Source organism: Ambystoma mexicanum, chromosome 9 (genome assembly GCF_040938575.1).
Source record: "Ambystoma mexicanum isolate Mex_15411 chromosome 9, UKY_AmexF1_1, whole genome shotgun sequence".
NCBI classification, from domain to species: Eukaryota; Metazoa; Chordata; class Amphibia; order Caudata; family Ambystomatidae; genus Ambystoma; species Ambystoma mexicanum.
Genome location: NC_090931.1, coordinates 172,730,411 through 172,753,880, shown reverse-complemented (window position 1 = coordinate 172,753,880; position 23,470 = coordinate 172,730,411). Strand labels below are relative to the sequence as shown.

General features: G+C 47.8%; 1 protein-coding gene across 1 annotated transcript in view; it reads left to right on the top strand.

Moving 5' to 3' along the window:
• The first annotated feature begins 9,118 nt into the window (after positions 1-9,118).
• Positions 9,119-23,470, top strand: part of NLRX1 (NLR family member X1) — a 74,731-nt gene continuing 60,379 nt past the window's right edge. Inside the window, exon 1 of the mRNA XM_069614375.1 lies at positions 9,119-9,791. The gene's annotated coding sequence lies outside the window, so the exon portion shown is untranslated. The remainder of the gene's footprint in view (positions 9,792-23,470) is intronic.

The following is a 23,470-nucleotide window of genomic DNA, read 5'->3' as shown; positions in this document are numbered from 1 at the left end:
ATGTTTCCGAAATAGGAGACTGACTAAAGTTGGAGAAAATAAACAATGTAACCAGATAATTGATTTACCAGTAATGAATGGAGGATTTGCGGCACTGATGGACCACTATTGGGCCTGCCGATCCACAGTTTAAATGCAGCTGCCCAAGGATTGGGGAGGAATATGCTCTCTAGCAGTCATACATGTTCCTGCATTGGTAAGTCACCAGAGTGATCTTCAGATTGAAAGCTTTCCAAAAATGGATGCACACCAGAGAACCCTTCTTCGGCTGAAGAGAGAGAACTGTTTATCAGCAAAATCGACAAAAAGCTTATGACAATATACCAGATGAGCATAAACTATTTCGCAGGACAATAATGATACTTCCATCTATATTTATGCCAGGACTACAGACTGCAGTTAATGCCAAGTGGTTACAAATCACCAGATGGGAGCTTTTACAAACAATTAACACAACAATAAAAGGATGCAAGGCGATTTGAGAAGAATTAAGGACCATTTGATTGATGACCCTCCAGAACAGGTATGTCTAGGACTTGATTAAAGCAATGGAAGGTGGCGTTTGCGCCAAGATGAGGCCTTCTTGCTGTACGTACACACCTACCCATGATGGAGAAAATGGAACCCTGACAGAGGCAATTACCATGTTGTCAAACCTACATACGAAAATGGAAGGAGAAGTAGATGAGACTGAAGGAGATGACAGGTTCTTGTCCCTGTTTCTGTGGATTCCGACCTGGATGGCAAATGTCTTCAAACTGTTAGGAGCAATACTAGGGTTGGTGATGCTGGGATACTGCATTGTGAGAATCATCTTTGGACAGTGTCAGAAGACAGGAAAGAAAGCTGTTGAGACAAAGATAATGATTGACATAAATGCTGAAACCAGTGAAAACATGCAAAATGATAGTACCGTGAAAATATAAAGGAAGTCCCCTGCGACCCCCAGTATCAAAGTTCTATTACCCTAAGGATCATAAGAAATATATAGGCCGTTGGGTATTTTGTAACCATCTGGGGAGTGCTGCTATATTACTTGGAGTGCGGATGAACCCATAATAAATGCAGGTAACCCGAGCAGGTGAAGAAGATATGGATTCCAAAGAAACCACAGTGTGAAGAGACGGCAGAGAGAATTGAGGTGGGTGAGGGCGCGTCCAGAGGGGGGGATGCAGAGAAGCAGATGACGGTATCTCTAGTGCCAGCCACCTCACCTCCATCATACTAGAAGACTCTCTGCATGACACCAGGTATGATCCTAATACTGCATCGAAGATATGAGAGATGTTATGCACTCAGACAACTGTATCAAATGTACCCTCACACTGATGTGGTGGAATGATATCAGCATACACGTTTGAACACAGAAGAGATGTAAGTGAAATCAGACCAGAGCAAAGTGACGTCTTGAAGAGAAGATACTAATACGTACTGAAATGATATGTGAATACTTAAAGAATGATAATGTAACTGAAGTAACAAGAGAAAGATGTATGCAGACACGAAGAAATCATATATACTAAGAAGGTAAGGGAGGAGAGAACTAGCAAATGTATCAGATTAGAAACGCAAGGTAGATGAGACATATAGAAGCTTGCTGCTGTAGAAACTATAACGTGAAGAAAGCACCCATGATGAAAAGATGGACGTCGGATTGTGTTAAAACTACCTCAGAGACAAACCAAGGCTACCAGGCTGAAAGATGCTGAAGAAACAGTTTTTGCAAGGAACAAAGGATATCTGTTTGGCAAAGACTGAGGATGGCACATCAAGAATTAATTGGAAGGTACATAAGGAGTCAACATGGATAAATTATGAACGAAGGACATATCTCTCTTAGATTAAGCAGAAGCAAAAACATTTGCAAGTGCTAAGTATTGAACAATCAAGGATGCAGAAAGCACATGTAAGATGGAATAACAAAGTGTCCAGAGGCCAAGAGTAGTAACAACATTCTGTATAATTGAATCAAATAGCAGTAAATAAAAGGTAGATATTGACAAATTCGTGGCCTACTGACACATGGTGTAAGATTCAAAAACAAGGCCTATTCATTAAGCGCCAACTGAAGATAGGGATGTACTTACACTCCCTTAAAAATCCCAGAAAAGAGAACAGCCAGCTACAAAGGAGAAGCCCTGGCTCATGGTTTAACTGATGAGAGATCGTAGGCTAATTGACCAAAGTGGGCAGTGGTCTGACGTTGTTCCCCGCACCTGGGTTTCGTTTTGCTTACGTGCTGCTAATGACCTGAATGTCCAAGGTTAGGAGAGTATGCCAACCAATTAGAAGAGGTTATGTAGTGGCATGCTATACAATGTTTTAGAAGCCAGTCCGCTGCTATTAATTCTCTATAATCTGTATTATACATATTTAGAGGTAGTTTGAGGCGTGCCTAATAGATAAGGGGCCGCCAATTATGTTATTAACACTTATGCATACAATAGGTATATGTGTTCCCCAACCAATCCCTCCCCTCAATAGGTTTTACTATTTGCCACGCAGGATGAAGTCATAAACTGACGTACATCAATGTATAGTCTTTGTATAATGGAAAAGTAACTGAGATTGAGTAAACTGCGACTTGTTATGCTGCCAGATTTCCCTACTTGTTTGAGCTGACAATAAAATAGTATGTTGCCATATTCTTTGAGTCTGTCCACTTATTTGGGTCTGAGATCACTTATTATGCTAATTCCATTCTGCGCATGAGATACGCCCAAAGTGCTAGTGCACAGGAGGTTTTATCGCGGGTGAATCCATCAAATTCGTTTTCAACAAATTTTTGGGATCTAATTTTGCCCCAAATATATGTTGGGGGTGGTTTTAGGGTAATAATTAAGGTGGCAGATTTATGGAGGTAGGCTGTGGAGGGTCTCCCCTGCATATTGCATATATTTGCAGCAAAATTTACCACAAAGAAAACATTCGTTGAAAACGGATTTGATGGATTGTTTTTGACCAAATCATACAGAACCAGGCTTATGATTTAATAAAAATTTTTAATTGATTGATCCGCGTTTCGTGCTGAGGTCGAATATAAGTGACCTACAGCCCACTTTTCAAGATCTGTGCAGGAGTACCTACCAGAGATAGCAAAGGGATGCTAGCGATACCGCCTTCATTTGTGCTTTAAACTATACCGCTCAACTCACACGCCTTTGGCGGGTGCCACGTGCCATCGAATCAGTTCATAAACATGGGCAGCCACATACCCGACCATAGATTTCAATGGGCTCTCATCCACTCAATCTGCTTTCACCTACAGGGGCTACTCAAAAGGTTGAGCGGTAGGATTAAGCCCTTGTTGATTGGGTTCACGCTTGACAGAAATTAGGCTCACACTGGTGAACAAACATATCCTGCGAATTGGCTTCACTTGTTTTAGCCCGTCTTTAATTTATAAATAACCTCGCTGAATTAGGAACAGCAGAATCATTTACTCTATCATTTCTATGGGTTATTGATGAGGACTGCTTCTTGCTAAAAATAACGACTGCATAGGCCTTGAAAAGGCGTTTTTGTAGGTCATTTTATTTTGACCTAGGCACAAAACACATGTCAGTCTAAGAATTTGCAGTGAGCGACTTAGGTCTTTTTGTACGCTTTTTTGTTAGAAACGCATCATAATACATAGCTGAGAGCTAGTCTGCGAGGGTTATGGATCTATAGGCATAGGGTCTGTTTTGATTACACCTTTTAACTTAAACTGCTATTTGCAGCGCTGGGCAATGGGCCGGCTCTTGCCGGGTACGAAATCGGGCATCAGATGTCTGGCCGGATCTCGGACCCAGCCTGCCTCGGCCCTGACAAGGCATTACCGAGCGCCCAGCTTCGCTGAGGGAAGCTGGGGGCTCATCGATCTAATCTGCTCTGTGCTCCTTTCCCGAGCCGTCACGCACATGTTTGCAGGTTCTTTTTGCTCAACCTGTTTCTTTCTTCTGGCCTGGAAGGGACACCATGGGAATTAATGGGCCATAACTAACACTGGGGTGGGGGCCATCACTGTTAAAAGCAAGCTTTCTACCTGCAGGGCACACTATTGTTTTCCAAATGTGCATCTTACTTATTTTATTTATTTGTTTGCTTGTTAGGCGCTTATACAATAGGAATATACTGTTTCAAAGCGCCCAGAGGGCAGGGAGGGAGGGTGGGAAATAAAATTACAATGCAATATTAAGAGCACAGGGGGAGAAGGGGGAGAGACGAACCTACTATGCCTTGTGAGTATTCACAATGTGCAAGTGCAGACAGGAAGAAGGACATTGGTTAAGTGCTGGGGAGTCCGAGCCTCAGGGTGAGCCATGGACGAAGTTCTAGGAATGTTGAGTGCTACACGGCCTGGGCTGCGGCAGGTGTAAGTGCAAGTCTCCAGGGCTGAGGGTGTTCAGATGCAAAGTGCTGTGAATAGACAGGAGCTAGGGAGAATTGGTGTGGGAGGTCAAGGCCCCGAAGATGCATAAGGGCCAAGGACACCAATACAGCACTTGTGAGATTAGCAGAGGAGAGAAGGATGGAAGGAGGAGGAAAAGAGGAAAGTCTTAAGGAGCTTCCAGAACTTGAGCAGATCCTGTTCAAGGCGCATGGCGAGGTGGAGGCTATTCCAAAGGAGCGAGCCTGCCGAGGAACGAGAGCGACCCTGTGCCCTCTGTTTAGCAAAACGCTTTACAGACAAAGGGTTGGTGCCAGAGTGGTCTAGAGGGAGCGTATTTTGTGAGATAGAGTCGAAGGTAGTGTAGAGTGTGGTCCCCTGGCTCAGACAGTCTTGTGGATGATGCAGAGTGATTTGAATTTGATCCGTGCAGCAACCAGGAGACAGTGAAGACTTTTTAGTGCAAGAGAGATGTGGTCCCTGGGCTTAAGGCCAATGATAAGTCTTGCTGCCCTATTTTGGGCAAGCTGAAGGGGTGGAAGAAGGCAGATTCAGGAGGAGGCCGTTAGTCAAATCTATAGAGAACCAGGGCTTGAGTCACATTGAGCCTCTGAGGGAAAGTGAGAATAGGTAAAATTCCTTTGAGAAGGAAGAGCTGATAGTCAGACTTCTTGGCAATGTCCCAAGTGTGAGGGAGGAAGGAGAGAGAGGAGTCGAAGATGACTCCAAGGTTTCTGGCTTCAGTTGAAGGTGTAGGGGGTGAGTACAGGGAGAAAGGCCTGAGTCGGGGTCAAAGGAAGGAGCAGGTGTCCCAATGAGAAAGATCTCAATTTTACAGGCGCTGAGGCAGAGATCATTGGAGGTGCACCAGGACTGGATGGCAGATAGGCAGTCATGGATGATGGAGGGTGAAAGAGGGTCAGCAGGGAGTCTGAAAAAGAGCTATGTGTCTTCTGCGTAAAACTGGAAGTTGGAGGAGACGGTGGAGATGAGGCATGCAAGGAGAGAAAGGTAGATGTTAAAGAGCCAGGGGAATAGTATAGAGCCCTGGGGGAGACCACAGGAGGAGATGGAAGTAGGATAGGGGAAGGGGCCCAGTCCGAGATACCAAGAGTATCGTTGTGCCTTTGCATGAGGAAGGAATGGTTAACTGTGTCAAATGCAGAAGAGAGATCAAGAAGGATAATGACAGCTGGGGAATTGGAGTCCAGAGATGCAAGCAGTTCTTCACGGGTGTTCAGAAGAGCAGTTTCCGTGCCTCTGGATGCTCGGAATCCAGATTGATGGTTGTGGAGGCCACCAAGTTCAGTGTGAGAGTTAAGTTGGGGCAAGGCCAGCTTCTCAATTAGCTTCCCCAAGAAAGGGGGGTGGAGATAAGGCGATAGCTGGCAGGGCAGGTAGGGTCAGAAGAAGGGTTTTTCAGGAGTGAGCGCACAAGGGAGTGCTTGAGGGGGAGGGGAAGATCCAGTGATATAAGAGTGATTGCAGAAATCAGTGAGAGTAGGGGCAAGAGAGCCAATGTTATCCTTGATAGTCCTGGATGAGCAAAGGGAGACCTGTTTAGAAGAAACCTTCATGGAGCGGACAACTCTGGTAACTTCCTCAGGTGTGACAGGAGAGAAGGAGGAAAAGGAGGGAGGGGAGGGGTGAAGGATGGGTTGTGAGGGAGAGTAGAGAGGGTAGTCAGAATGTCCTGAGTTTTGGTGGCAAGGTGTGAGGCCAGTGCATTGCAGAGGACCTGGGACGGAGAAGGGGAGGAGGAGACTGCGGAGGGGTTGGCTAGTTCTGTGCAAATTTTGAAAGGTTCAGCCGAGTTATTGGATGCGCCTGAGACCCATGCCTGAACGTGGGCTCTTTTCTTTTCATGGATGACGAGTTTTTATTGCCTTTGGAGCAGGCGGCATGCCAGTTTGTCAGAGGATGAGCTAGAGGTTTGCCACTTCCGTTCTGCTGCCCTGCACTTTCGTTTCAGCGCTGCGAGTTAGATGTCCTACCAAGTGTTACGCTTAGATGCAGGTTTCAGACGGATCCTCGTGACTGGGGCAAGAATGTCAAGAGGGTTGGTGATGAAACGATGGAGGTTGCTGAGGGTCGAGTCAGAGGTAGAATCAGGGGTCGAGGGGTCAGGATGGGGGCGAGGGGAGGGGGTGGAGGAGAAGGCAGCTGCAGTCACTCGTTTCAAAGGGTGGGTGCTAGTGAACGAGGTTGGTGCGGCTTTTGGGAGGGCGGTCAGGGGGCCAATGGGACCCAGATGGGATGAGAGGAGGGAGTGGTCACTCCAGGAAAGAGGGGGGGCTGAACGGGGAGAGAGAGAGAGAGGTCACAGTGTATGAGGGGATCCAGAGTGTGTCCAGCTGTGTGGGTTAGCCCAGAAGGGAGAATGGAGAGGGAATGCGAGGAGCAGAGGTCGGCCAATAGAGTGGATGCAGAGCAGAGAGTCCAGTTGAATGTTGAAATCACCCAGGAGTAGGCTAGATGTGGAAGAAACTAGAGAAGAGCAGAAGTCAGCCCATTCAGAGAGGAATAGGGAGGAATCGCCTGGAGGCCGGTAGATGGTAGCGATGGTCAGAGTGGAGGTGGGAGAGGTGACCAATTTGCAAACCTGGCATTCAAAAGAGCAATAGGACTGGGTAGGTAAGATTGAAGCAGGAACCCACTCAGGGAAGATTAAGGCAACCCCCCCGCCAGTGCGGTGAGGTTGAGGCTTGGAGATGATCTTGAATCTGTCAGGGAGGAGAGAGTCAACAGCAGTGGATAAGCTGGCATAGAACCAAGTCTCGGTAAGAGCGAGAATGTCGAGGTCAATGTCTTCAAGAAGGAGACAGATGTCAGAGGCGTGTTTGTTGGCTAAGCGAGCATTGAGAGTCGCCAGGTAGAGGTGGTCTGTGCTTTTGAAGGATTTCTGAGGTGGGGTACAGAGGCATGGTACACCATTCAGAGGAGGGAGGGAGATGGCAGAAGGAGGAGATGCAGGCAAAGGAAGGAAATTAATGAGAGAAGACTGGATGTGGTCGAAGAGAAGGAGGTTGGGTTGAGGACCCTGAACCAGAATGGTGCCAGTGTGGTAGACATTAATGAAGCAATGCGAGGATGTGAAGCCAGCCAAGAGGACTTCCCACTTGGTTTGTTTGTTTATTATTTATAATGCGCGAGCGTACCCGAGGGTATCACCGAGCCACCGTTAATAGAGGAGTGTGAGGAAGGAGAGAGAGTGGAAATGAGGTGAGGGGTCCAGCTATCTGGAGAGGGGACAGAAAAGGTTATCAGTGAAAACCTCTCGAGAGGAGGCACTGACATAGGTGTCTGCAATGGGAAGTCCAGGTGTTTACAGTCAGGATATCTTTTTTGTGCTTTTTCCTGCCGGACTTGGAGTGAGAAGGTGGATAGGTGATAGTGTAGCAGTTAGAGAATATGGGAGAGATGGAGAGAGCCATAGGAGGGCAGAGGTTTAGCCAAGGAGTGAGGGAGGAGTGGCAGCACTGCACTGTGCGGTTCTGGTTAAACTCACTAGGAGGCTTAGTAGCTTGAATCAGAGAGAATAATGAAGACTCAGAAGGAATAAAATTACAATGGATAAGTGATACAGAGATGTATAAACTATACACACATAAAATCAAATTTAAAATGGAGGCTTTCATAGAAAAAAAAAGTCATTTGCAACCCGAAAATGCTGCTTAAACTTGTATTCACTAGTTTTCTTTGAAACGTGTGATTTTTTGTAGCATACCACACAAATACCCTGTATGTTTTGTGCACCTTCCTTTGTGTTTTATTGCAGGTTATATTTTTAAAGATGTTATATGCTTGTGAAACTGAGTAATCACAAATATATGCTTCTGTTGTGCTGACAGCAGTTATTAGGAAATTAAACTGTGGGTCCATGGGTGCCAACTTTTAATTTTCACTACAGGGGCAGAAATACCCCAAACTCAGCCTTGAACATAAGGAAACAACCAGCCCAACCTCTGTTCCGGCCAAACACATTTTATAGCACTTGTTTTTTTATAAGGAATTGCAAAAAGTCACATGATTAACATGCAGTTTTAAATATATAACATCTCAGAAACAGTCTCTGAAACCTGCTGAGCTACCCTGGTAACGTTTTACTGTAGATAATGTCTATCGATCCCTTAATGTACTAAAAATCACTGCATTACCAACCGTATTTTGGGTGCACCACTGCAATGGAAGCGATTTCAAGTGGAATTGATGTACAATGCGGAGTTGGGAAAGAAACAGCATGAAAGAAATTGCCCCATCTACAAACTACTATTTTGAACATTTCCTTTGAGTGGAGTTCAAATGCCAACTCCACCCCCTCCTCCAAACTCTGCCCCCACGGCCCACCTGGCCTTTATGGGATTCCCCCTTTAAATGTTTGCCTATTTATACAAGTCACAACTCTATTCAAATTACTCATTAAATCCTAATATTGATATACACTGTTGTGGAGTGCATCCCCCTTACCCCCCTCCCCCAACAGATGGCGGCGCAGGGAAATTAAATGTCAGCACCACCTCTCCTAATCTGCAGAGAGATAGTACAGGCACACGGATACATTTGCACCGAATGTTAGATTGCTCTAATTTTACTTGTATGACGTGCCACTGGAGCCTAGGCTGCAGATTGGGAAGAGTTCATCACACACACCCCCCTGTGGTACAGGCCAGGGGAGGAGCGTAATGCAGAATGGCAAGGCGGAGCCATGGCGCTGTTGGTACAGAGCGGAACTACATTTAGTCCCTCGACTTAGTAGCGGGGGTTCCCAGCCACGGGAGGATGGAGCTAGGGCCTAGAACCTGACTACACCGGCCAGGTTCGGACCGGGGAACGAGTCGTGCGGGCCCTAGAATTAGCATTGTTGGAGGCGAGGCCTCAGCCCTGGCAGCTTCGGGTAGGGGAGGAGCCGGACCAATGAAGCTTCATGTAGGGGATGAGCCGGACCAATGATTTGGCAGGTTGGAGGCGAGCCCTGATTGCACCGTCAGGAGCGGAGCCAGGAAGACGAGTTGGAAGTTTGTGGGCGTGGCCCCAGCCCCGGAGTGTGCCCGCATTGCGCCCCGCCCCGCATTGCGCCCCGCCCCGGATAGCGCCCCGCCCCGCATAGCGCCCCGCCCCTTACTGCTGAATGCAGTGAGTAGCCCGGGCTGCAAGACTGGCGAGGAAGGAGACCTGCTGCAACATGTTGAAGGAGGGGCCTTCAGCTCTGCCTACACATGCACATGCCGGGGAGGAGCTCCGATGGAACCGGTAGAAGGAGGAGCCCTCAGCCCTGGCAGAGGCAGCCGTCAGGAAGTTAAAGGAGCTGCAGACCCAGCAGCCCTGGGATCCCCCAAACTGCCTGTGATGGGAAGACGGCCAGGAGAGGGGTCCCCCTGAGACACAGGAGCAACGTGGAACGGGAGGCGTCTCTGCTCTGGTAAAGTTCGTGCTTCACCCCGTTTCGCCTGCCCCGACTGGTAACGATTGCATGCTATGCCCCGACTGGAAATTAATGCCCGCCCCGACTGGTAATCAATGCATGCCATGCCCCGACTGGTAATTAATGCCTTCCCCGACTTGTAATGAATGCACGCCTGCCCCCACTGGTAATACCTGCCTGCAGAGGCGTTGCTAGGGGTGGGGGTAAGGGGGCTATAGCCCCGGGTCTTTTGGTTGTAGCCCCGGATAGAATCTCAGGAGCTACAACCAAAAGGCTAGCTAGCCCCGAGTTCAGACAGTAGGGTAGCCCCGGGTCTTTTCCAGACCTATCAACACCCCTGCCTGCCTGGCCTACAGCAAAGCCTGCCTTGTCTGATATCCCTGCCCGCCTGCTAATGCCTATCACGTTCCCCCCCATATCATGCTTATTTAATGTTACTCAAGCCTGGTAATGCTATATCCGGCAGGGTGGGAATGTTAGATACCCTGCTTGTTTGGTGATGCCAGTCCTGCCTGGTAATGCGAATCCATCCCAGTGATCTGACTTTCCCTGCTCGGTAATGCTTGCCGCGTGCCTGGTAAGACGATTCCTGAAATGCATGTCGCGTGCGTGCCTGGTGACTACCACCCCTCCCTGGATATGCGCACGCTAGGACATGCCTGTCCTATGCTGCTGGTGTTACTGGTTGTGCCAGTATTTTTCAGTAGCAGTCGGCATTGCTAGATTTCCCACACATATAGCGCTCCTCGGGGAGCGCAACCAGCAAGCTTGATGCAGTATCGTTAACGCTCTCTCTCGTTCAGGGCCAGGGTACTATGTCTGCAGAGGTTAGGCAGGCTCTGTAGCTTGCATGGCTTGCTTCGGGTAGTGGTGTCCAAGCAACCGAGTCCAATTCTCTATAGTACGGGTTGGGAGGAGACACCATATTAATTACAGTACAATGCCACCAAGACAAAAAAGGTCGGCTGCGCATTGGTTTTTAAAAAAATGACTCTTTATTCAGACAATGCGTATATACTATAGGCAATGTAAGTGTACAGGAAGAAAACGGTATCTATTCCAGGGTTCTGCAACCTTTGGTTCTCCAGATGTTTCGGACTACAATTCCCATGATATCTGACAATTGACTATGCTGGTTAGGGATGATGGGAGTTGCAGTCCAAAACATATGGAGAGCCACAGCTTAAAGACCCCTGCAGTCTAGCCCTAAATGTTTTAAAGTCCTGGTCCCTACAACCAAAGTGGGGCTAATGTGGGTATGGACAATATACGGTCCATGTTAGCCCATGCAGTGTTTTCCTGTGTTGGAGGTTGGAGCAGGTGTTTTGTTGTCACTTACATTCACCAGAGCCTCCGTTCAACTTTCGACTCCGTGATGATTCCCAACATAGACCATAGCAGTCCCAGGCGTTAACAGCCTGACTGTTAGATCTGGGACAATGTGTACAATGCCACATCTTCAACAACTTGTAGACTTCAAGTGCGTGCTTGAGCACATCTCCCACCCACCCTGCAGCCATTCACTCTTCACGTGTCTCTTAATAAAGTACACAGGCCGTTCTAAAATGCAAGACGGGATGCTGGCTCATCACTGTCGCCCTATTTCCTCACCCAGAGGCCTGCATAGACCTGCCCAAAACGCCTACCCGGCTACACCTCTGCCAGTCCAACAGCTTTGAGATCCCACTCGCTCGAGCAGAAACACGCGCCTGCTTGTTACAGAGCAGCCGAAATTCTAGTCTTTGCCCCGACCCCCTGCGTAAGTCTGCCCTTTCACCTCCCAGACGCAGGCCTGGTTACACCAGGCGTGGAATCGATACATTCTCAGAACTTGTCATTAAGATGTTAACTGGCTCAGGAATCATGACTATTACATCATTTGAGGTCTTGGTTTTCATTGCCTCTGTCATACTTTCCTGGCCTCTAGCTCTTCGTTTGAGGTCGAGTCGGCTGCTGGGCCTATATGCATATCGCTTTTGGGAGTATCAGAACCACAGGTGTGTATTTGTTCGTTGGCGGCAGTGAACATGTGTTTAGTGAGAAACAATGCAGAGGCACCTTGAAGGGTCAGAAGGCTCCTCCACTGCTGGTCCAGGTGACCCGGCAGTATTCATGGAAGTTCCAGGTGCTGGAGGCTCCTCCGCTGCTGGGCCAGGTGACCCGGAAGTATTCATGGAAGTTCCAGGTGCTGGAGGCTCCTCCACTGCTGGGCCAGGTGACCCGGAAGTATTCATGGAAGTTCCAGGTGCTGGAGGCTCCTCCACTGCTGGGCCGGGTGACCCGGCAGTATTTCAGTATTCATGGAAGTTCCAGGTGCTGGAGGCTGCTCCATTGCTGGTCCAGGTGACCCGGCAGTATTTCTGTATTCATGGAAGTTCCAGGTGCTGGAGGCTGCTCCACTGCTGGTCCAGGTGACCCGGCAGTATTTCAGTATTCATGGAAGTTCCAGGTGCTGGAGGCTGCTCCACTGCTGGTCCAGGTGACCCGGCAGTATTCATGGAAGTTCCAGGTGCTGGAGGCTGCTCCACTGCTGGTCCACGTTACCCGGCAGTATTTCAGTATTCATGGAAGTTCCAGGTGCTGGAGGCTGCTCCACTGCTGGTCCAGGTGCCCCGGCAGTATTTCAGTATTCATGGAAGTTCCAGGTGCTGGAGGCTGCTCCACTGCTGGTCCAGGTGACCCGGCAGTATTCATGGAAGTTCCAGGTGCTGGAGGCTCCTCCACTGCTGGTCCACGTTACCCGTCAGTATTCATGGAAGTTCCAGGTGCTGGAGGCTCCTCCACTGCTGGGCCAGGTGACCCGGCAATATTTCAGTATTCATGGAAGTTCCAGGTGCTGGAGGCTGCTCCACTGCTGGTCCAGGTGACCCGGCAGTATTCATGGAAGTTCCAGGTGCTGGAGGCTCCTCCACTGCTGGTCCACGTTACCCGTCAGTATTCATGGAAGTTCCAGGTGCTGGAGGCTCCTCCACTGCTGGGCCAGGTGACCCGGCAATATTTCAGTATTCATGGAAGTTCCAGGTGCTGGAGGCTGCTCCACTGCTGGTCCAGGTGACCCGGCAGTATTTCAGTATTCATGGAAGTTCCAGGTGCTGGAGGCTGCTCCATTGCTGGTCCAGGTGACCCGGCAGTATTTCAGTATTCATGGAAGTTCCAGGTGCTGGAGGCTGCTCCACTGCTGGTCCAGGTGCCCCGGCAGTATTTCAGTATTCATGGAAGTTCCAGGTGCTGGAGGCTGCTCCACTGCTGGTCCAGGTGACCCGGCAGTATTCATGGAAGTTCCAGGTGCTGGAGGCTCCTCCACTGCTGGTCCAGGTTACCCGGCAGTATTCATGGAAGTTCCAGGTGCTGGAGGCTCCTCCACTGCTGGTCCACGTTACCCGGCAGTATTCATGGAAGTTCCAGGTGCTGGAGGCTCCTCCACTGCTGGTCCACGTTACCCGGCAGTATTCATGGAAGTTCCAGGTGCTGGAGGCTCCTCCACTGCTGGACCAGGTGACCCGGCAATATTTCAGTGTTCATGGAAGTTCCAGGTGCTGGAGGCTGCTCCACTGCTGGTCCAGGTGACCCGGCAGTATTTCAGTATTCATGGAAGTTCCAGGTGCTGGAGGCTGCTCCACTGCTGGTCCAGGTGACCCGGCAGTATTTCAGTATTCATGGAAGTTCCAGGTGCTGGAGGCTGCTCCATTGCTGGTCCAGGTGACCCGGCAGTATTTCAGTATTCATGGAAGTTCCAGGTGCTGGAGACTCCTCCACTGCTGGGCCAGGTGACCCGGCAGTATTTCAGTATTCATGGAAGTTCCAGGTGCTGGAGGCTCCTCCACTGCTGGTCCAGGTGACCCGGCAGTATTCATGGAAGTTCCAGGTGCTGGAGTCTCCTCCACTGCTGGGCCAGGTAACTTAGCAGTATTCATAGAAGTTCCAGGTGCTGGAGGAGGGGTGGCAGTGGTGGCAGTGGCTGGACAGCATCCTGGAGAGATGCTTAGCTGGGACACTGGTTTGGAATGAGATGAAGCTGAGATCAATTTTAGCGTGGCCAACTTTACCAAAGGGTTTTGCATTCCACATTAGAGGTGGTAGTGCATCAGAAGAGGCCGGCGGTGTCCGCTGTTCCATATGGTGTCATTCACCTGCCCCTGCCCCCACCCATCCACTTTCTTTTGGTAACATTGGTGGCAGATGGCATTTTCACTCATACACAGCACACAAATAAAAAGCTAGGCCCATTGTACACCCAGGCCACTCATCTATTAGGGCTCTGTGTAGGCCATGTGGGGGAAATATATACAAACCTCCTAATTTGCTTATGTGTTGACGCAGCAGAAGCGACTTCACAGAAAGGTCCCAGCAAGAAGCATCATCAGCCGTTGATACTTACTCACGTCACTTCCCATCGTGTGCAAGCGCAGGTGGCAAATAACTTTGTGGTGTGAAGTACACAAATGACACTACTATTATATATGAACCAACTCTAAAGTCAACCATGAGTAGGGATTTGTTTTAATAATCGCATATAATAACATAAGTTGTGAACTGGATCACTAGGGGGACTTCAGATAAGACACCATGAGGTAAAATTATTTGCCCAGTATCGCACACTTGTGGGGTGAAAAGGAGATTTGGGCAATTTAAGCAGTTGACCACATATTTTCCCAGGTTTAGTTGATATGGATATTTATGAAGGCTTTGTTTATCGAAATGCCTTAAAAAGAACATACAACGCTAGTATGCCATAATAAACTAACCTTACACTATATGCATTGTCATAGAAACATGATGAGTAAGGGGTTGGCTCCCCCATCCTCAATGGAAGGCCAGAGTAGCACCAGGCAAATTGTTGTGAACCAAAACAATCCCCCATGGGTTTTTTAAAACAGTCTTATTTCGCACTGCATGCTGCGCCCTTCCCATTTCTTAAGGACACATAACTGTCCCTCCGTCCTATCAATGTCTAATTGCTCCCATTATAAGTGTTAAGATGCTGCACAGGCCCCTGGGAGATTTGCTTTGCTGCCCGAGCTCCAACTTTCACACGGATGTATGAGCTCCGAGCAGAATAGGATTTGAACAGGCCGTGGGCCTGAAGCGAGTCAGGACTTTTCCCCATCTCGCAGATGGTGTGTTCGGGATGCGGGACAAAACCCATCAATACGGCAAAGTCCCTCAAGATATGGGATGGTTGGTCACACGGCCAAGTCCATATGGCTATGGGGGCACTCGTGTTCTCAGGAGCCGGTGAAGTGGGCACCCGCTCCTTCCAGTACCCTGAAGCTGACCCTTGGGCTGTAACCAGGGTTACGGTTGTCGTGGAGAGAGGTTGCTTGGGCGTGTTGGTGTGTCATTGGTTGGACCAAGCCAAAGTTCACTGTGGGATTTGGTGTTATATATGGCGTCACAAGATTGCTGGTTACCTTTTGTTCCTGGGAAACGAGAAGATGAGGCTGCCAGTCTGTTGGTGAATCTTCGCAAGATGAAAGAGCGACACGGGGTACTGATCCAACACCCTCCTGACACTAAACGACAGGATTGAGCTGAACCAGCTCCCAACACCACGGGTAGCACTTCTCTGATTATCGTGACGTCAGGACAGTGTAAACACTGACAGAGAAGGCCTGGTGAAGTCCGCTGCAGAACTGGCTGATCGATGGTCTGGTCTTCAGTATATTCTTGGATGTAGTCACGGGCACAGATACTGGCAGGGCACAAGACCAGTAGATTACAGAAGGAATGTAGGAATGTGGGAATGCGAAAGCTGATCCTCCAAGAAATGAAGGAAAAAAGAGGGAGTGGAATCCAGAACCAAACCACCCCAGGACCAGACCCAAGGAAACCAAGAAGGGGACAGGACCAAGGGAACGCAGACAAGGAACAACCTAGGAACCACATGGAACCAGGGTTCAGGCAGGGAGACCAGAGCGAGCAGGGAACCAGAGCAGGACTGGGACCCCAAGGGTACAAGGCTGGAGCAAACCAGGAACACAGAGCCAAGGCTCAAAAAGGTTAGCAAGAACAGGAACCAGGGACACAGGCAAGCAGGCCCCCAGGAGCGCATACATAGGCAAACAACCGCGTTGAGACGCGTTGTTTCCAGGTCTGCAGAGGCTATACATAGCCTGGGGCCAGAACGAGGCTTGGAGCGCAAGCCTCTGTCACTGCGCATGCACGGAACGTCGGACGCTGACGATCGCGCATGTGCAGGACATTCACAATGGCTGGGCCCAGGGAGCCCGGACCACGGGATGCCGGCGAAGACGCCAGCGCAGATTCCCTCTCCAGGAGGGAGACTGCCGGAGCCGAGGACCCCGACCCCTCGAACAGGTAAGTGGCGTGACATTTGGGGGTCATGGCTGCTGATCTGTTGGCTTGGTTCATTGACCTGGATCTACCGTGTTCTCTCTCAAGTGTACAGCTCCACTGGGCTGCTCAGGAGATGATGCAGGTCGGTGCAAGTAGATCGCGACTCCTGGAATTGACAGTTAATTTCTGCTCTCTGTGTGCAGTGTGTCTTGTCCTCCCAAAGCTAAAATCAGATTACTTGGGTCAAGAACACGTGGAGCGGATGGTTTGGACTACAACTCCAATGATCCTTTATTATTGACTAGGGATACTGGGATTTGAAGTCCAGAGCATTTGGAGGGTCATATAATGATTAGCCATGTAATATAGACAATCTCTGCTGGGAAGGAAATGGCATTTGCACCAACCCCTACTTTGGGAGTTCTTTGTTTTGAGATCCTTGTGAAGCTCGAGGTCCTGATTCAGAGCCATCAAGATAGTTGGGGAGGTGGCCACAGCACCAAAACAATGTTCACATTTTAAGATGGTGGCAACTCTGGACCAAATGCATGCCATTAAACTTGACAGACCATCGTCTATCATCTGCTGCCATGTTTGAGTACATGTATTGGGCCCTGGAAGCCAGACGGAGCGGGGAGAACAATTCCTTGGTTACTTCATGTAGCATCTGTATAACTCACTTTTTGATTTACCTCTCCTTGTAGCGCGACCTTCCTATGTGATCGCTACAGTCCTAACCTTTTGGTGGCTAGTTATGTGCCCATGTGAGGAGGGAAGGTCCTGGCAGGAGTGCATAAACCTAGCAGACCTCATCACCTTCCAGTCCAGGCTTGGTGAGTAGATGGGTCTGCATTGTTTTCTATTTGATGGTGTCTGATACAGGCCTGGTGTGCCTGTAGGGGAAGACCTGCTCCTCAAAGGACGGTGGCGGTGTTTGCCCGTGGTGGCGGCATCAATTCTTGGAGGAAGTCAGTCTTTCTTAGCATCCTTTGTGGCAATCAGTCCCAGGCTGTTGGAGATGCCTACAGAACATCAACGGAAATGCAGGCATCGCCCCTGGTATATCTGCTGGCTCTAGCCAGGGAACCAGTATATCGTCCTCTTACATTCATGCTAATGTCCGGTGACCGCACCAGATATCTGCGGCCTTGGTGTCCCTTTCCTCTACCTTACTTCCCACACTGCAGCCTTACCTCTTGCCCTGGTTCTGGAATGGTCTAATCTCCATGTAGCAGGCCGGAGCTGCACGCCTCCGGGCCGCTCCTGTTACCTTAATAAGTACTTTCATCCCACGTCACCATAACATATTGGCGAAGAGGATGGGATGCATCCACGTTCAATATGCAATGTCAACAATAACCTGAATCTTGGAACTACTGCCCCAAGTCAAGCTGTTAGCACTCCTACTGATCGGGGTCTTCAGCTCTTGAAAAAAGTCTGGTTAGTTTCGTCACTTCTTACAGAATGCCTAGGGCTTCGGCAGGTCCCAGGGATATGCCCCACCCCCTCGTATCTCCCTGGGATTACAGCCGAACCATGTAACTTGAGGGAAGGGGGGGATGTTAAAATAAAAATCCAGGGATTCTCTGGGCACATCAAAACTTTAACTGGGTTTTTGTCTCAGGCCTGGTAAGGCTCGTCCTGTCTCATAGAGGCCAACATGTTACTTGCTATTCATTCGGTCCTGTTTTATTATTTTGCATTGTGGGACTTGCATGGACCTTTGTTGTTTTGCACTATAAATCCATGACTCGTGTCCTAGAAGGCAAAGTGGGAACAAATGACTAATATGTGTATCTCCTGAATGATAAGGGGCCCTGCCAAGAATTCCTTAATGTCGTGTTGTCCTTCTAATCCCGTTCTGCTGGGCAATGTCAGTCTTGGCAGGGCCTGGTATATTTTTCCTGGTTAGCGTCTGTCTGTCCTGATCGTCCTTGAGATTTTACTATCCCTGAAGTGTTTCTAATTTTGGACCCAGGCGAGTGGGCTCAGCTCGTTTGCTGTCCCGGAATGGCGTGTGCGGGCATTTCCTCCTTACAGATGGAGGCTCACGTGTGGCTGGGGCATCTCTCTAGAGAAGGGGCCTTTGCCTCTCCCAGAGCACCACCCTCAAGCATCCCACCCCCTCCAATGAAGAGAGGAAACGGACACCGGCCCAACTAAAGCTCGACCAAATGCGTTTAGGATATCGAAACTTTGTCTTAGCCTGACTCGCCTAGCCTGCCTGCTTTTGAAACAGAGTAGGTGGTCTCCAGCTTTACTCTGATGCAATTTTTGGTTTCTCAAGTTTGTCCCATGCATATGCGCCCCCTCTTGACTCCCCATAGTACACCCTTCTTTGATTTCTGGCTATGCCATTTTTTTCCCACAAGCAATAGTTCCACTAAAGTATTATTAAAAATGTTGATTTGTTTTTTCGTGGTTACTTTTTTGTTTGTTTGTGGTTTGTTTGTTTTTTTTTTGTCTCTACAACTGATTGTTGGTGCAGTTTCAGAAATTTCTTACTTGGATTTTGACCTTACAATGTGGGCCAAGTTTTGTCCGATTGTGCCATGTGGGTTTGGGTTTGTGTAATGGAGATTGAGGTCTAGTGACGCTTAATAAATCAGGATATGCAGCGGAAGCCAGGTTTGCTCACTGCTTCATGGTTGATTGATTGTTTATTTATATAGCGCCTATACACGATGATTTTCAAGGCAGGGAGGGAACATGGGAGAATACAGTGTCATTCTTACAAGTCCTTGATACAATCAGAAAGTTAATTTTCACAATCATAATCAGCCTGGCGACATTTCAGATAGTGAAAGTGCTATAACCAATGATGAGGAGGAGGTGAGGGAGAGTGAGACAGACAAGCTGCTACATTACTAGGCCTGACGACAATTGAGGTCGTTTCGGAATTTAACAAGACAAAGGGGGGTTGGAGTAAGGGTGCAGGAGATGAACAAAACAAGCGACAATCGTACTAGGCTTGACGACATTTCAGATAGTGCTGAAGGGGGAGACAAATAAGACAGGGGCGGGAGAGACAGACAAGCTGCTATCAAACAGGTTGGGAGACTTTAGTGATAGAGTAAGAGCTATTGACATTGATGTGGATGGGTGGGCAGGAGAATGAGACGGTCATTCGATCCCTTAAGATCTATGTTCGATTGACATGGCTTCGAGGGGGACAGCCCTGTAAAGTAAGCAGGCCTTTGAAGGGCTGGAAGGACTAGCACAGTTATTCACATGTCGAGTACACGTGACTGACGCTTTCCCAGCCCTACCTGCTATCCAGAAGCACATCCCTTTTCACTATTGGCCTTTGGCCTGTATGGAAATCCTTTTAAGTCCACCATCATTAAATGGACCACATATGTATTTCTTTTGGCCCACGTTGGTGGCATATGTGGTTTTGATCTAGCGAGCTGGACTGACGCGGTTCCAAAAGGACTGTGGAACTGGGTCTACCGGTACCTTGTTATTTCCTACTCTACGTTTACGAGAAAGGCATAATTCAGATGCCACAACGTAATGCAGGCTACGAGGCTTCTGCCACGTGCCACTCAAGTGGCCTGAATAAATGGGTGAGAGTGCCTCCTAGAAGGACTCCTCTCTCTTCTAGGCTCTAAAATCCCACCTCTGTCTAGGGCAAGTATGGCATGTTATACTTTTACATGGGCCCTGGCTTGGCCTCTTGGCATCACGATGTTGAGTTGTGCATGTGTTGCTGGACCGGCACATTGGCCGTCACTTTCAGGCCAAGAGCAGACTGGGTATTTTCAGGCCCCCCAAAGTATGTGCCCCCCTAAACACCTGTTAGCCAGCACCCTTCACTCTTTTAATGAGAGAAGGAGCCCAAAAACGGGGAGGAGTTGCACACCCCTGTGGCATGGGGTGAAGAATGCCCCTTAACTTCTCGATGCAATGTAAGTTTTTGATATTTTTAAACCTATTTGGGGCAACTACTCCTAGAACTAGCCACAGTACGTACTTATGATGTGCCCACCTCCCTTCACAGGAACCACTTTTCAATCCTTCTGTTTTTTTTTTAACAGTGCTCTTTCATCCTGCTGGCGATATAAATCCATTATTGTTATTTATAAAAGGTTTTATTTGTGCATATGATTTTAAATAAACCTTACTACACAGGATATTATTGAATGTACATATGCAAAAATAATCAATAACAACACAAAAAATACATTTATATACAAATGTGTGCAAATCTTCCTAACACATTGATACATTCCTAATTCTAAAATTCATCCATTTAAAGCTAAAAGCAACATCAGTTCATTCCTTTTTATCTTTTTCTTTCAACAAAAGCATTCATTATTTCAATTTATTTTGTATCCGATCACCTTCTTCATATATCGACCTAGATGGTTACACTGAGACATTATTCACATCATAGCCATTATTTCTTTACATTTCCTTTGAATGGTTTTAATATCTCCTCAGCCCATTTAGGGCCTGATTCACAGAACGATTTCCTGTGGGATTGCGCCATTATAAAACGCTTCCATGAATCAGGCATGTCTGTCAGTAATGTGGGATCCAGCCGGAATTGCATTCCAAAAGTACTACTTTCCTCTAGACAACTCCCAAAGTGTTTGTGTCTTACAAGGCTGGTTTTAGGGCATTCTGTTAAAAGGTGCTCCAAGGTTATCTTTCCTCTAGAAAACTCGCAACGTGTTTGTGTGCTATGCAGAGAAGCCAAGTGCCTAGGTAGCAACACAGTCTATAGAGTCCAAAGCGCTTTCAACAGAACTCTGGGGAGGAAAGAAGGCCGCAGGTAATTGGAAAGCATGGCTATGTAGCTTGATACTCCACAGTTGGAGAACAATATAGAAACAGAAACAGTTACGCTGCACCAACATCCACAAGTTCCAAGCTTAATTGCATGTGATTTATTGTATGAAGAGACAGCCTGTCATGTGTTTCAAGCTAGAGGCCCTTCTTCTGATGCTTAAGTCTTCTGGTATTGCTGAATATCTCATACAGTATTTTTAACCTGCTGAAATACCACTTTGGTTACTTGATCACTCTATATCTTCACAATTGCGGGATAGTGCAAATCTACTGAGCCTTTCAGCTGATGCCTGTATTCTCCGGAGAACGAGGTTTAATTCACACCTCTTGCAAGGAGAACAAGGTTTAATTTAGTTTGAGGACATTCTGTTAAAAGGTGCTCTCGATTACACCCCCTTCTAAGCAGGATCTACTTAGCAGATTCCCCCTGGAGACGCCAGATCTAGCCCCCCACCCCCACTTCCAGAGTTGGAAACGGGTTTAGTCGTAATCTCATAAAAGACACCCAATATTTTCCTCCTATAAAATGTAAGAGATCTCTATTGAATCTGAGACGCCATAGAAAGTAGGCCAAATTCATACCTAATTATAGGAGCTGGAACACAATTCGGCAGGCCTACTCGGTGCTCCAGATCGGATTTGGAAGTGGTAGTATTTTACTCCCTATTTTTTAAAGTTGGGAGTAAAATGATTTTTAGGGAGTAAAAATATAAGTCCAATTCCCAATGAGAGTATTTTATAAGTGGGTACTTTAACAGAAAAACTGAATGTTTTTGTAATATGTATTTCTTTGCTCCCAGTTATTCATGCACATACATGTTTACTTCTTCCAGTCAGTTAAAATCGTAGCTTCTTCCTGTGGTACTACGATCACTACTGGTTCAAACCTATCCAATGAGCTCTGAGGGTGAAAGCAGGTGTCAAGATTCTACATGTCATTTTCCTTTTTTTTGTTGTTGTTTTGACTCCCTATTTGTATTTTTTTTAGAGTATTTGCCCATTTTTAGGGAGTAAAAGTGTCCGATACACCCCTTATCTGTAAAGCTGGGTCTACTGCTTTGCACCAGATGAGGTTTTCCAATTTTTGCCATACAAGATCCTTGATTTAAGAAGGATCTCGGTGTCATAGAACAATGCCGGAAGGACTTTTGCTCTATGGTACTTTGCTATAGAGAGATGGGAACAACGGCCATATTTAGAATTTAGTCTTCATCTGTGATATGCATACCCTACATTTCTTTTTTAATTGATTAAGATGGAGGACAGTCTCCCGACGATTGTATATGGTAAATCCTACGTAAGTATATTGGTCCATTATATGCATCGATTCCTTGGTAGAAGCCATTACTTTAGATTTGTGTGTATTAAAAGACAGGTCATGATTCTTCATATAGGTAGCCAGGGTTTCTAGACTGTGCTGGAGGCATATAGGTGTTTTGGGCCCTTCCTTCCACCTGTGAGTGCGAGAGGTGGGTTGTGAGTACTGTGACGACGAAGAGTAAGACTAGGATTAATGAAGAATACACGGAACCTCCACGGCCCTATCCCCCATGCTAGTACTCCTCTGTGAGGCATTTCAAAGCAGCCATGGAAGGGTCCTATGAATAATACATATGGACCACCATGTATACCCCTGTACCACCCATCATCATTTATTTGTAGCCATAACTGAGCCCCAGCATCTTTCTTTGGATTCTAGTTTACAGGACTCTTGTGCCAAATGCGCATGAGGACTGACAATCAACCTCTAGTTTGTGAAATTATGGCACTGGGATTAATACTGTGCACGGCTGCCATTTGCACCCCTCCGCCCCCCAGGCTCTCGGGCAGACATGAAAGCGATTGTGTGGGTTAGGGTGGTGCCCAACAAAAGTGATTGGATCGGACTTGTTGAATGCCTTGAAGATATCAAGTAGAGGAAATCGCTTGTGCATCAGCCTAAGAGGTTGCCATTTCCCCACGTGGACCGACATTGGGTTCTTGCATGGAGGGAAATCTCGGCCACTTTTTGGCCAGATCAATGGTTGATCAAATCCGTTCACTGTTAGTGATTTGTGACGCTTTGTTATCTTCATCAACTGTCCCGAATGTGACTTAGAGACTACCCAAAAGTAGTTTCTGTTCTCTAAAGTGAAGTATGAACTGCTTCCCCCCACCCCCCACCTCCAAGTGGTGCTGTAACTCGTCCTCTGGTGACAAGGGCACAGGTCTACGAGCCGATGTTGTTTACAATCAAAATATGCTTTACATAGTCGAGAATTTTAATTCTATCGATTACACTGGTTCAGAGGGCTGGGACTGCAGCACTTGCAGCACTAGGGGCAGGGTTCAAGAAGGGACACCTGAGGGAGGAGAACGGTGAGATGTCAGGAGGATTTTCAGCAATCTCCATACCTCTCTAAACCACCATCAACATCCCCATCCACTGCAGTATGCAACTCCGTCATGAACAAATTAAGCTCCACAATACACACCAGGACAGCCTTAACCTCTTCTCTCCCACTCCGCCCCCCCACTCCTAAATATTCGCACACATGCAACACCTTCCACCCCATCGACACAGACGCCTCATCTTCGGGACT